Here is a 14,292-nt window from a genome sequence, read left to right on the forward strand (position 1 = left end):
ATTGTAATTGCTGTTGTTGTTGTATTGGTGATTCTTATCACCATTTTCCTCCCACTTTCTTTTGACTTGCTTCACATTGGCCTCTTCAGCTGTCTGTTCTTTAATTCTTTCCTCAATCTGGTTCACTAGTTTGTGAGCCATTCTACATGCCTGTTGTATGGAGGCGGGCTCGTGTGAACTTATATCTTCTTGGATTCTTTCCGGTAATCCTTTCACAAACGCGTCGATCTTCTCTTCCTCATCTTCGAATGCTCCCGGACACAATAGGCACAATTCTGTGAATCGTCTTTCGTACGTGGTAATATCAAATCCTTGGGTTCGTAACCCTCTAAGTTCTGTCTTGAGCTTATTGACCTCGGTTCTGGGACGGTACTTCTCGTTCATCAAGTGCTTGAATGCGGACCACGTTAGTACGTACGCATCGTCTTGTCCCACTTGCTCTAGATAGGTATTCCACCATGTTAACGCAGAACCTGTGAAGGTATGCGTAGCGTACTTCACTTTTTCCTCTTCAGTACACTTACTTATGGCAAACACCGATTCGACCTTCTCGGTCCACCGTTTCAATCCGATCGGTCCTTCGGTTCCATCAAATTCCAAAGGTTTGCAGGCAGTGAATTCTTTGTAGGTGGATCCTACATGATTTCCTGTACTGCTAGATCCAAGGTTATTGTTGGTATGTAGCGCAGCCTGTACTACAGCTATGTTTGAAGCTAGAAAAGTACGGAATTCCTCTTCATTCATATTCACGGTGTGTCGAGTAGTCGGTGCCATTTCATTCAAAATAGTCAATTGGAACAAGTTAATCATACAGAATATTAAGAGTAGTTAATAGTATTTCGTAGAATAATATGAACTCATTTATAAAAGATTTTTCTTCATATTAGCATTTTATAAGTTTAAATTTGGGTAGTACCTACCCGTTAAGTTCATACTTAGTAGCTAATATACAATTCAACTACTACAATTCTATATGAAAAACTGATTATAATAATATTTCGCGTTCAAACTTTTACACAATATTTTACAAACTTACAATACCGCTTATTTTACATATAGCATGAAATATAGCACACGATAAATTTGATACAAGATGGTTGTGAAGATAATTCTAGCTAGTACACAAGTCGTTCAGCAAAGGCAATAAAGACACGTAATTCATACGTCCAGAAACAAGTCATGCATTCTGGTTTTACTAGAATTACTTCTCATCCTTGGTCTTGTGGAACATAACCGTTATGGCCGTTGATAAGACAGCGTGTTGTAACGTCGTCAAAGGGACGAGGGTTATGTAATGTCCAACAGTCCCGTAACAATCAAAAAACCTCATTTCTTACCCCAATTACCGACTCCGTTACTTGTGGGAACGTTTTGTTTAATAGTTGTAGCCCGATGTTCTTGTTCTCACTTTGGTGAAAAGCGAACATTACTAACCCGTAAGCATAGCATGCTTCTTTATGTTGCATGTTAGCCGCTTTTTCTAAATCATGAAGTCCTATATTCGGATACATTGAGTCAAAATAATTTCTTAACCCGTTGCGTAAAATAGCATTTGGGTTCCCCGCAATATATGCGTCAAAGTAAACACATCGTAACTTATGGGTTTCCCAATGTGATATCCCCCATCTTTCAAACGAAAGTCTCTTATAAACCAAGACATTCTTGGAACGTTCTTCGAATGTCTTACAAACTGATTTCGCCTTAAATAGTTGTGCCGAGGAATTCTGACCGACTCTAGACAAGATTTCATCAATCATGTCTCCGGGTAGGTCTCATAAAATATTGGGTTGTCTATCCATTTTGTGTTTTTAAACTGTAAAATAGACAAGAGTTAGATTCATAAAAAAAATTACTTATTAATACAAGCAATTTTTACATATATCATAAAGCATAAGCACACTATATTACATATATTACACCACACGAATACAACTATCTTATTCCGACTCGCTCGTTTCTTCTTCTTCGGTTTTGGTTCGTTTTGCCAAGTTTCTAGGGATATATGATGTTCCCCTAATACGAGCCATCGTTTTCCACATTGGTTTAGAAAAACCTGGTGGTTTTGTGACAACCCGGAAATTTCCAACCAAATTTAAACTTTATCTTTATATTATTCCGACACGATAAGCAAAGTTTGTTAAGTTAAATCTCAAGAATTTTAAATTGTGTTCATACATTCATTATAACCTCGACCAAATTCCGACGATTCACGAACTGTTATATATAAATAAATATGTATATATATGTATATATATATTATAACTTGAGAATATTAATAAAGTATTAAACGTATAATACTTTACATGAACGTATTTGTTTCAATATGTTTATCGATGGAATTAGAAGATAATATCAAATGATTGATTTAACAGATACATTATGATATGATTACGGGTCTATGTTATGAGGTCCACTGTGATTTAAGAAATCTATTCTTTTTGACAACATTCGGAAAATGGTAAAGTGATTTATAAGTAAGAACGTGAAGTGTAAATAACTTAGATGTTGGATATCGACAAGTTATGTAACTCGACATTTTTCATTAAGATGATTTCATACGTTTATTTAACCTTTGAACTTTATCCCATGCTTCACCAACAAACTATAATTTAAAAACTTGAAACCTATTATGAATATATATGATTCTACTTTTCTAAAACATTTTATGATATAACGATTTCCATTATTTTAACCTTTAAACAAAATAATTCTTAAAAATATATTTGGTTTTGGAAAACAAAATTATTATATTTATTTGATTTAGTTTCAAACGTACAAAAACGTTTTCAGTTTAAAAAGAACTTTATTATTAAAACGTATATAACTTTTATAAATATCTAGAACCACTTTTGACAACTCATTACTTAACCAGTATGATAAAGATAACGATATTTATATTTTATTTTATTAAATATATATAACGATTTAAATTAATATTATATATATTTATACGCGTATTATACGTACATAGTTTTATACTTTTACTATACTTAAACTTTACCTTTACTTTATTTTTACTTTACTTTAACTTTAGTAATTCACTTTAATAATTCATACTTTAATAATTCACTTTAATAATTCATACTTTAATAATTCACTTTAATAATTCATACTTTAAAAATTCACTTTAATAATTCATACTTTAATAATTCACTTTAATAATTCATACTTTAATAATTCACTTTAATAATTCAAAAATCTATTATAAATAGAATTCAATAGGTTTCATTATTTCATAAGAAACTTGAAAATATTTTTCTCTAAACTCTCTCAATCGATTTACATATATATATATTTACTCCGTATTATTTCAAGATATTATTAGTATACATAAAATATTACGTCAGAGTGTTGTCCTAGTGATTTTGAAATTGTTTTTCGAGTGGGATTGGATTAAGGAAATTATGGGTTATAGCTATGGAGGTGATTGGGTATGGTTCATGGGTATGCTCGTGAGATCAATATAGTGTTTATCATCTCCGTTGCGTCTACGTACCTTTCCTGCAATATTGAATCTCAATATTGATACGTGAGTACTCATAATTTAACTTTTACATACTAATAGTGTATCCCTGACTAGTGCTCGAGTATATAGGATTATGCATGTTTGTACTTTTGATATTGCCTTTAGTTAGGTTATGTTGAATCCTGAATTAGTTATATATGCAACTGAGATAAGGTATAAGATATGCATGTCGTTGAAAAGCTAGCGAAAAATTAAGAACTTTTCATTTAGATATCGAATGATTTCGATGAACGGATTTGAAGTTATAGTCCATCGAATTTTTGTATTATTATTAAAAATGATTATTATTATCGTCGTTCTAGTTTTATCTTATTATTATTATTATTATTATTATTATTATTATTATTATTATTATTATTATTATTATTATTATTATTATTATCTTTATCAATAAAAGGATTTATCATTAAAAATTGTTATTTTTTTTATTACTATCGTTATTATCGTTAAAGTTATAATTAGTATTATTATTATTATCCAATTATTATTATTATTATTATTATTGGTATTATTATTATTATTATCATTATTAATATATATATCATTATTTAAAAATGGTTATTGTTATTGTTATTATTATTATTACTATATTATCATTAAGATAATTATTAGTATTATCGTTAATAATATTATAGTAACTATCATTATTAATATTAGTGTAATTAAAACAAATATTTGTAACACCTAATTATTTTGATTACTATTATTATCATTATTACGAACACGATATAAAAGACGATTAAAAGCTATTAAACGAAACGATTAGGAAATAATGGGTAAGAGTATCATGATGAAATTAAAATATTATAAGATATTGATTTAGATAAAATTATCGTTCTTATTATTTTTATCATTACTATTATTATTAAAATTATCGTTAGTATTAAAACTATCATTTTAACAAAAATTATCATTTTAATAGAAATGTCATTGTTACTATAAAATATCATTATTATTATTATTATTATTTTAAATAGAATTATTATTTTAAAGATAATATTAAAAATTATCGTAAATATTAAAGTTATCATAATTAGAATTATCGTTTTATCATAATGTCATCTTAGTAATTATAAATATTGATATTTTTATAATAATAATTATTATTACAAAATAATACAACTTTTACTTACTATCATTATAGATATTATTTTATCAAATAAATATTTGATACAAACATATTTTACTACGTGTAATAACTTACTTTAATAATACCTATCATATTATCTTTATAATATTAAATGAACCCTATAAATTTTATTACTTAATATATATAAAAGTATATTTTATTATATAAATATAATATAAAATTTTTATTTATTAATAAATAAATTATATTATTTACTCTAATAAATCTTTTAAAAATATTTAAAAATATAAAACGACGATATTTAAACTATATATTAATCATGTATAGATTTTTGAAAATTATTTTGAGTCAAATTTACTTTTGTTGACTTTTGCATATTAGTCTCGAGCATTAGGATTGTGGTACACTATGACTTGACCTAATTTGTTAGACAAATATTGACCAACACATAAATATATATAATTAATTTAGGTTCGTGAATCCGAGGCCAACCTTGCACTTGTTCAATGACGTTATATGTATTTTTACTACGAAATACAGTATGGTGAGTTTCATTTACCTTTTTACCCTTTATATTTTTGGGAATGAGAATACATGCGCTTTTATAAATGTTTGACGAAATAGACACAAGTAATTGAAACTACATTCTATGGTTGAATTATCAAAATCGAATATGCCCCTTTTTATTAAAGTCTGGTAATCTAAGAATTAGGGAACAGACACCCTAATTGACGCGAATCCTAAAGATAGATCTATTGGGCCTAACAAACCCCATCCAAAGTACCGGATGCTTTAGTACTTCGAAATTATATCATGTCCGAAGGAGGATCCCGGAATGATAGGGGGTATTCTTATATGTATCTAGTTAATGTCGATTACCAGGTGTTCACCATATGAATGATTATTTTTTGTCTCTATGCATGGGACGTATATTTATGAGAACTGGAAATGAAATTCTTGTGGTCTATTAAAATGAAGGAAATAAATGATTATGATAAACTAATGAACTCACCAACCTTTTGGTTGACACTTTAAAGCATGTTTATTCTCAGGTGTTAAAGAAATCTTCCGCTGTGCATTTGCTCATTTTAAAGATATTACTTGGAGTCTTTCATAGCATATTTCGAAGAACGTTGCATTCGAGTCATTGAGTTCATCAAAGATTATTATTAAATCAATTTATAGTTGGATAGTGGATATTATGAAATGGTATGCATGCCTGTCAATTTTTGATGTAAAGAAAGATTGTCTTTTAAAAACGAATGCAATGTTTGTAAAATGTATCATATAGAGGTCAAATACCTCGCAATGTAATCAACTATTGTGAATCGTTTATAATGTATATGAACGGGTCCTTTCAGTTGGTATCAGAGCGGTGGTCTTAGCGAACCAGTTCTGCATTAGTGTGTCTAACTGATAAGTCGTTAGGATGCATTAGTGAGTCTGGACTTCGACCGTGTCTGCATGTCAAAAGTTTTGCTTATCATTTCTAGTCGGAAATCATCTGCTTATCATCCATAGGAAATTACCTGCTTATCATTATTAGTCTAGACACATCTTGCTACATTAATTGCATGAGTAGTGTATAGACAAAATTCATATCCTAGCGTATCTGCTAAATCATATCTTATCGTATCTGTTACTTAAACTTTGCCTGACATATCCCGCAAATTCCTCCGTAATCTATGAAATCTTTTGATCTCTATATATAGATATCCTATGTAAATAGAATACCACCCGTTAGCCGAAAAATCATTTTATATCGAAAATCCTTTATCCAATCGTACGAAATGGAATTTATCATCAGTTCAAGTCACTCGGATTCTGAAATGGAATCTCACTCAAGCTCCGAAAGCAGTGTGACCAAAATGGATCAACCAATCAGTCATCACCTATTCTGGATGAATTGGGGATGGGTTCGTAGCCTCCTCAATCATTGGAAACAAGAAGAAGGCGATCCTTTCCATCCACCACATTGCCCTCTTGGCGAAGAACCTGAAGCACTTACCGGCGAACCTGTTCGAGACACCATTTTCTCTCTCATTTCCAGGGTATCTCGTCATGATTATATACTACATCAAATTCTAGATTTTATTTATCCGCTCGTTCCGACCGATAATCATCCTGGAATAATAGAAGAAGTCAACGAACTTCGCGCTCTGGTAGTGGCTTTGGAGAATATGGTGCAGAGATTACAAACACCAGCAGCAGCACCAGCAGCATAACCAGTACCACCATCATCAACACCAACAGTACCATTACCACCTCCAACCACAACCGCATTATACACCTCAACTTCACAATCTGTCCCACGAGCATCAACGTCATACGCACCATAGATACCATGGAGTACCAACAACAATAACTGACGAAGTATTAATTCATAACTTCATTGGAGAAACATTCTGCAGCGATTATATAATCTCTAAAGTCTTAGAGATTATCTAATCTAGCCCTAACCATAAATCAGTTAAGCGAACCAAAATGATAGAAGGAAGAGTAGAAACCCTGACAAAAATGGTGTGTGATTAACAAGTTAAAATTGTTTTACCAACAGCATCAACAGTACCGTCAACGTCACCAGCATCGTCAGTACAGTCAACATCAGAATCAACAACACCTATAACATCACAAACTCCGTCAGTTCAAGAATCACTGTGGACATCATTACGAATCAATAACGTGTATATTGTATCAACAAGTTATGAAGAATTAACTCATTCCCTCTGAAGAAATTATATATATATATTATATATATATATATATATATATATATATATATATATATATATATATATATATATATTTTGAAATAAAAAAATAAATCTTTCCATGCTAAGCTATTGTGTGTGAATCTTAACTACTCGGTTAATTCATATTACAAATATGCAATAATGTACGTCCCTCGCCCGCAACTTAACCATCGTTAACTACAATCTCTGTCTCAATTCAACAAGTTCCAATTCCTAAGAAATCAAGTATATATTTGATTTTACACTTCATCATTGATGTAACCGAAACTTTTCAGATAACATCATTCGTACTTTGCGAAGTTCACAAGAATTTAACGAAAACCAACATCACATCTCAACAAATAACGAAGTATTGATTCATAATTTCAATATTATTGAAGAAATACTTATGTAACCTCTAAAGCCTTCAAGGAATTATTCAATTCTAGTTCCAACCGTAAATCGAATGAGTTTAATTTAGTATTAACTCATTAAAATCTATGTTACATCTGAGGAGAATATATACATATATATTTTCATAAAGACTGTAATAAAATTCTTATGTACAAAATATTAATTGTGAAAATTCTTTAACGGGTAGGTAATACCCGAGAGAGATATATAAATTCACAATTAATATGTTACATTCTTCGAATCAGATTAAGCAAATTATCAATTATACTTCCTACTTTCACAATAATATACATTCTTTCATAGAAATCAAAACAACCATACTCATTCAAACCCAATTACATATTCTGATTTTAAAATCTCAGAATTCAATTCGAGATATAACCGGTACCATCACTTTTAGATTCCTACATCTTTCAAAGCTATACTTTGACTTCAAAAGTGTGTTAGAACATCAAATGTATACAAACGATTACAATATGTGTTCAAACCCTTCGAAAATCTCTGAAGACACTTCAAATAATGAGCAATCGAGATGATGATCCAATCACATATTACCCACAGTTATGTACTTAAAAAGCTCTCGAAACCAAAGTCATAATTCAACACATATCTGTGTCAGATCTTTTGGCATTTATTAGCCAAAATAACCTTGCAACTCCTTTGCAAAGTAGCAAATTATATCACAGCTACAGCAAGACAACTTCGATTTTTTCATTCGGAGTAGCCTTATCATAATTTTGATATATGTGATTACCCTTTTGTTACCGGAGAACCTTTCATATTCCACCACATTAGCAATAAACTTACTAACAACTTCACGGATCTTGGGCATTCCGAAGAATCTTTATATTTATCGAAACCTCATCATTTACTCATCTGCCTCTTGTAACGAGAATTTCCATACGAATCATTGGGAATTAGCAATCAGTATTTTCAAATCTCACAGCATGTTGACGCCAATAGTTATACATAACGTCTATTTCCAAGGCTTACATACTTCGAATGTGAAGTTTCTGAAAAACACTCTGAACCGCGAACTAGTTCTCGAAATGCTGATGAAGCAACAAAAACTGTAAACGACCTTAGCAGTAAAAAGTTTGATGATAAAGATTAGTGTATTAACAAAGCTCAGAAATAGAGAAGTTCTGGAACTGGAAAACGGATTGAGCAAAGTATGAAGGAGGCTGTGGACAAATCACAAAGACTGAACCTGCCTTCAAAGAATCCAAATGATTTAGTGTCTGCTGAAGTCATCAACGAATACCTTGCTCCTGACACTAAACCCTTACAGACAATATTCTTCATCATCCTCTGATATTAGAAATTCTAAGATATCATCGTATCTTCCATTATAAATATCCTCCATATTTCTGAAGATATTTCCATAACTATTCTTATCTGGAATCATTTATCTCTTTGCGCTATCTGTATTACATCAAAAAGGAAACTGTTTAGTTCCTATACTCTGTAAACCTTTGAGTTTAAAATATGAATGTTTTTGAAGTAGTGTTGGAAACTGAAGCATGAGTTAGTATAATATAATGACACTTGATCAACGTGATTATATTACAGTAATTCATACTGAGTTTCTAAATGGAACGTGATGATTCACAGATCATAACATCATCATGTGCCATGTTATACGACTCTTGTATTCTATTTAACCTCTAAAATATCAAGAAAATATTTCTTGATGATTCGGCCTTTTACAAGGTATTCTAGTAATTTGACAAGTCAAGATCGTGCCATCACAATTTCCTTCCTAGAACATTAACAATGTTCATTCCGAAATTCATATCTGTGAATTCTGGACCATTACAAGCGGTGCTTAATCGCAAGAAGAAGAAACGAAAGGACAAAACTCCAAAATAGAAATTGGGGTATAAATTGCAGCAAATAAAAGAGAGCATTAACTGTGGATGACAATGATTATAGAAGATAGAAACAGAGACTTTGAAATATAAGGGAAGATATAAAGCCCAACGACAAACCAAAAATTATAAACCATATATATCGATGCATATAGCAATATAAAGACACGGGAGAACTAGAAACACTATAAACCCAAGAGTATAGTAGAAGTAAATAGATTCTTCCGGCGGTAGATGAAAAAGAAGAATGACCGATATAAAAGTTATAAGTATATCGAGAATCAGAACTGGATGGAGCATATTGATGAATACTTTAAAATATGAGTTGAGGGGGAAAGAATAGAAGGTGATGAAACATGACTAGGAACTTAGAAATCAACAGATTTAACACACACAATGACGGAATAAGTAAATCAAACCCTCTAGTGAATAGGTTAAGCTTTTTGAGATTAATTTAGTCATACCACAACTAAATCAAGTGTGATTAGATCAACACCTAGAGCTATTATTCACCACCTGGGTGATTTGGGTTGAGAGAGAATCGGAGGAGCTCACCAGATCTGAGTGTGTGTAACAAATGAGAGGCTTAACCTAAAATGAAGAACATAAGACTTTATATACCCCTGCTGTTGACTCACCCGTACAATTCATCCATCACACATACGAGTTGGCTTCATCAGCCATACGGGTGATCACTCACTCGTGTCTTCTCATTTAGGTTGTAATTGTGACTTAGCTCAGCATCAACCATGCGTATGAGCCTGTCAGCCGTACGAGTGAGGCTTCACTCGGACGTCTGACTTAGTCTAACATAGTCAAACATCCAAATCTCATTCCTGCAGTTGCTGTAACCACATACAAACACGGATAGGATAATAACGAACGATCATGGTAGCCTGTAAACTGTTGTACCTGCAATGGACGTGGGTAGATGTCTAGGGACTTGCGTAAAATGCATCAACAGAAGGTGTGAGTTGTAAGAAAACGAAGGAGGTGAATTTATAAGAAAATCTCCGACAGAAGAATTAAAATGGACGATCGCATTTAAAGCGGATCCTAATTCCTTTTGTTACCGGAGAATCAAATCTTATTACAAAGATTTTCTTCAAATCCCTTGAAATCTGGAAATCAATCATATCTACGTCAAATGATAAGATGAATCTACACTTACTCATTTCACTCTTCTATGTTAGCTTCATTCGTACTCTTCATATAAATGGATTGTTTATCCAAATTATTCGCTGATGATAAAACTCTAATTTTCAGCCTGTATGCATCATGAAAACATACTTATTATCATTCGCGACCTTTCCACTCAAATTTCGGGACGAAATTTCTTTAACGGGTAGGTACTGTGACAACCCGGAAATTTCCAACCAAATTTAAACTTTATCTTTATATTATTCCGACACGATAAGCAAAGTTTGTTAAGTTAAATCTCAAGAATTTTAAATTGTGTTCATACATTCATTATAACCTCGACCAAATTCCGACGATTCACGAACTGTTATATATAAATAAATATGTATATATATGTATATATATATTATAACTTGAGAATATTAATAAAGTATTAAACGTATAATACTTTACATGAACGTATTTGTTTCAATATGTTTATCGATGGAATTAGAAGATAATATCAAATGATTGATTTAACAGATACATTATGATATGATTACGGGTCTATGTTATGAGGTCCACTGTGATTTAAGAAATCTATTCTTTTTGACAACATTCGGAAAATGGTAAAGTGATTTATAAGTAAGAACGTGAAGTGTAAATAACTTAGATGTTGGATATCGACAAGTTATGTAACTCGACATTTTTCATTAAGATGATTTCATACGTTTATTTAACCTTTGAACTTTATCCCATGCTTCACCAACAAACTATAATTTAAAAACTTGAAACCTATTATGAATATATATGATTCTACTTTTCTAAAACATTTTATGATATAACGATTTCCATTATTTTAACCTTTAAACAAAATGATTCTTAAAAATATATTTGGTTTTGGAAAACAAAATTATTATATTTATTTGATTTAGTTTCAAACGTACAAAAACGTTTTCAGTTTAAAAAGAACTTTATTATTAAAACGTATATAACTTTTATAAATATCTAGAACCACTTTTGACAACTCATTACTTAACCAGTATGATAAAGATAACGATATTTATATTTTATTTTATTAAATATATATAACGATTTAAATTAATATTATATATATTTATACGCGTATTATACGTACATAGTTTTATACTTTTACTATACTTAAACTTTACCTTTACTTTATTTTTACTTTACTTTAACTTTAGTAATTCACTTTAATAATTCATACTTTAATAATTCACTTTAATAATTCATACTTTAATAATTCACTTTAATAATTCATACTTTAAAAATTCACTTTAATAATTCATACTTTAATAATTCACTTTAATAATTCATACTTTAATAATTCACTTTAATAATTCAAAAATCTATTATAAATAGAATTCAATAGGTTTCATTATTTCATAAGAAATTTGAAAATATTTTTCTCTAAACTCTCTCAATCGATTTACATATATATATATTTACTCCGTATTATTTCAAGATATTATTAGTATACATAAAATATTAAGTCAGAGTGTTGTCCTAGTGATTTTGAAATTATTTTTCGAGTGGGATTGGATTAAGGAAATTATGGGTTATAGCTATGGAGGTGATTGGGTATGGTTCATGGGTATGCTCGTGAGATCAATATAGTGTTTATCATCTCCGTTGCGTCTACGTACCTTTCCTGCAATATTGAATCTCAATATTGATACGTGAGTACTCATAATTTAACTTTTACATACTAATAGTGTATCCCTGACTAGTGCTCGAGTATATAGGATTATGCATGTTTGTACTTTTGATATTGCCTTTAGTTAGGTTATGTTGAATCCTGAATTAGTTATATATGCAACTGAGATAAGGTATAAGATATGCATGTCGTTGGAAAGCTAGCGAAAAATTAAGAACTTTTCATTTAGATATCGAATGATTTCGATGAACGGATTTGAAGTTATAGTCCATCGAATTTTTGTATTATTATTAAAAATGATTATTATTATCGTCGTTCTAGTTTTATCTTATTATTATTATTATTATTATTATTATTATCTTTATCAATAAAAGGATTTATCATTAAAAATTGTTATTTTTTTTATTACTATCGTTATTATCGTTAAAGTTATAATTAGTATTATTATTATTATCCAATTATTATTATTATTATTATTATTATCGGTATTATTATTATTATTATCATTATTAATATATATATCATTATTTAAAAATGGTTATTGTTATTGTTATTATTATTATTACTATATTATCATTAAGATAATTATTAGTATTATCGTTAATAATATTATAGTAACTATCATTATTAATATTAGTGTAATTAAAACAAATATTTGTAACACCTAATTATTTTGATTACTATTATTATCATTATTACGAACACGATATAAAAGACGATTAAAAGCTATTAAACGAAACGATTAGGAAATAATGGGTAAGAGTATCCTGATGAAATTAAAATATTATAAGATATTGATTTAGATAAAATTATCGTTCTTATTATTTTTATCATTACTATTATTATTAAAATTATCGTTAGTATTAAAACTATCATTTTAACAAAAATTATCATTTTAATAGAAATGTTATTGTTACTATAAAATATCATTATTATTATTATTATTTTAAATAGAATTATTATTTTAAAGATAATATTAAAAATTATCGTAAATATTAAAGTTATCATAATTAGAATTATCGTTTTATCATAATGTCATCTTAGTAATTATAAATATTGATATTTTTATAATAATAATTATTATTACAAAATAATACAACTTTTACTTACTATCATTATAGATATTATTTTATCAAATAAATATTTGATACAAACATATTTTACTACGTGTAATAACTTACTTTAATAATACCTATCATATTATCTTTATAATATTAAATGAACCCTATAAATTTTATTACTTAATATATATAAAAGTATATTTTATTATATAAATATAATATAAAAATTTTATTTATTAATAAATAAATTATATTATTTACTCTAATAAATCTTTTAAAAATATTTAAAAATATAAAACGACGATATTTAAACTATATATTAATCATGTATAGATTTTTGAAAATTATTTTGAGTCAAATTTACTTTTGTTGACTTTTGCATATTAGTCTCGAGCATTAGGATTGTGGTACACTATGACTTGACCTAATTTGTTAGACAAATATTGACCAACACATAAATATATATAATTAATTTAGGTTCGTGAATCCGAGGCCAACCTTGCACTTGTTCAATGACGTTATATGTATTTTTACTACGAAATACAGTATGGTGAGTTTCATTTACCTTTTTACCCTTTATATTTTTGGGACTGAGAATACATGCGCTTTTATAAATATTTGACGAAATAGACACAAGTAATTGAAACTACATTCTATGGTTGAATTATCAAAATCGAATATGCCCCTTTTTATTAAAGTCTGGTAATCTAAGAATTAGGGAACAGACACCCTAATTAACGCGAATCCTAAAGATAGATCTATTGGGCCTAACAAACCCCATCCAAAGTACCGGATGCTTTA

The sequence above is a fragment of the Rutidosis leptorrhynchoides genome, chromosome 8, assembly GCF_046630445.1.
Source record: "Rutidosis leptorrhynchoides isolate AG116_Rl617_1_P2 chromosome 8, CSIRO_AGI_Rlap_v1, whole genome shotgun sequence".
In the NCBI taxonomy this organism is placed as follows: Eukaryota; Viridiplantae; Streptophyta; class Magnoliopsida; order Asterales; family Asteraceae; genus Rutidosis; species Rutidosis leptorrhynchoides.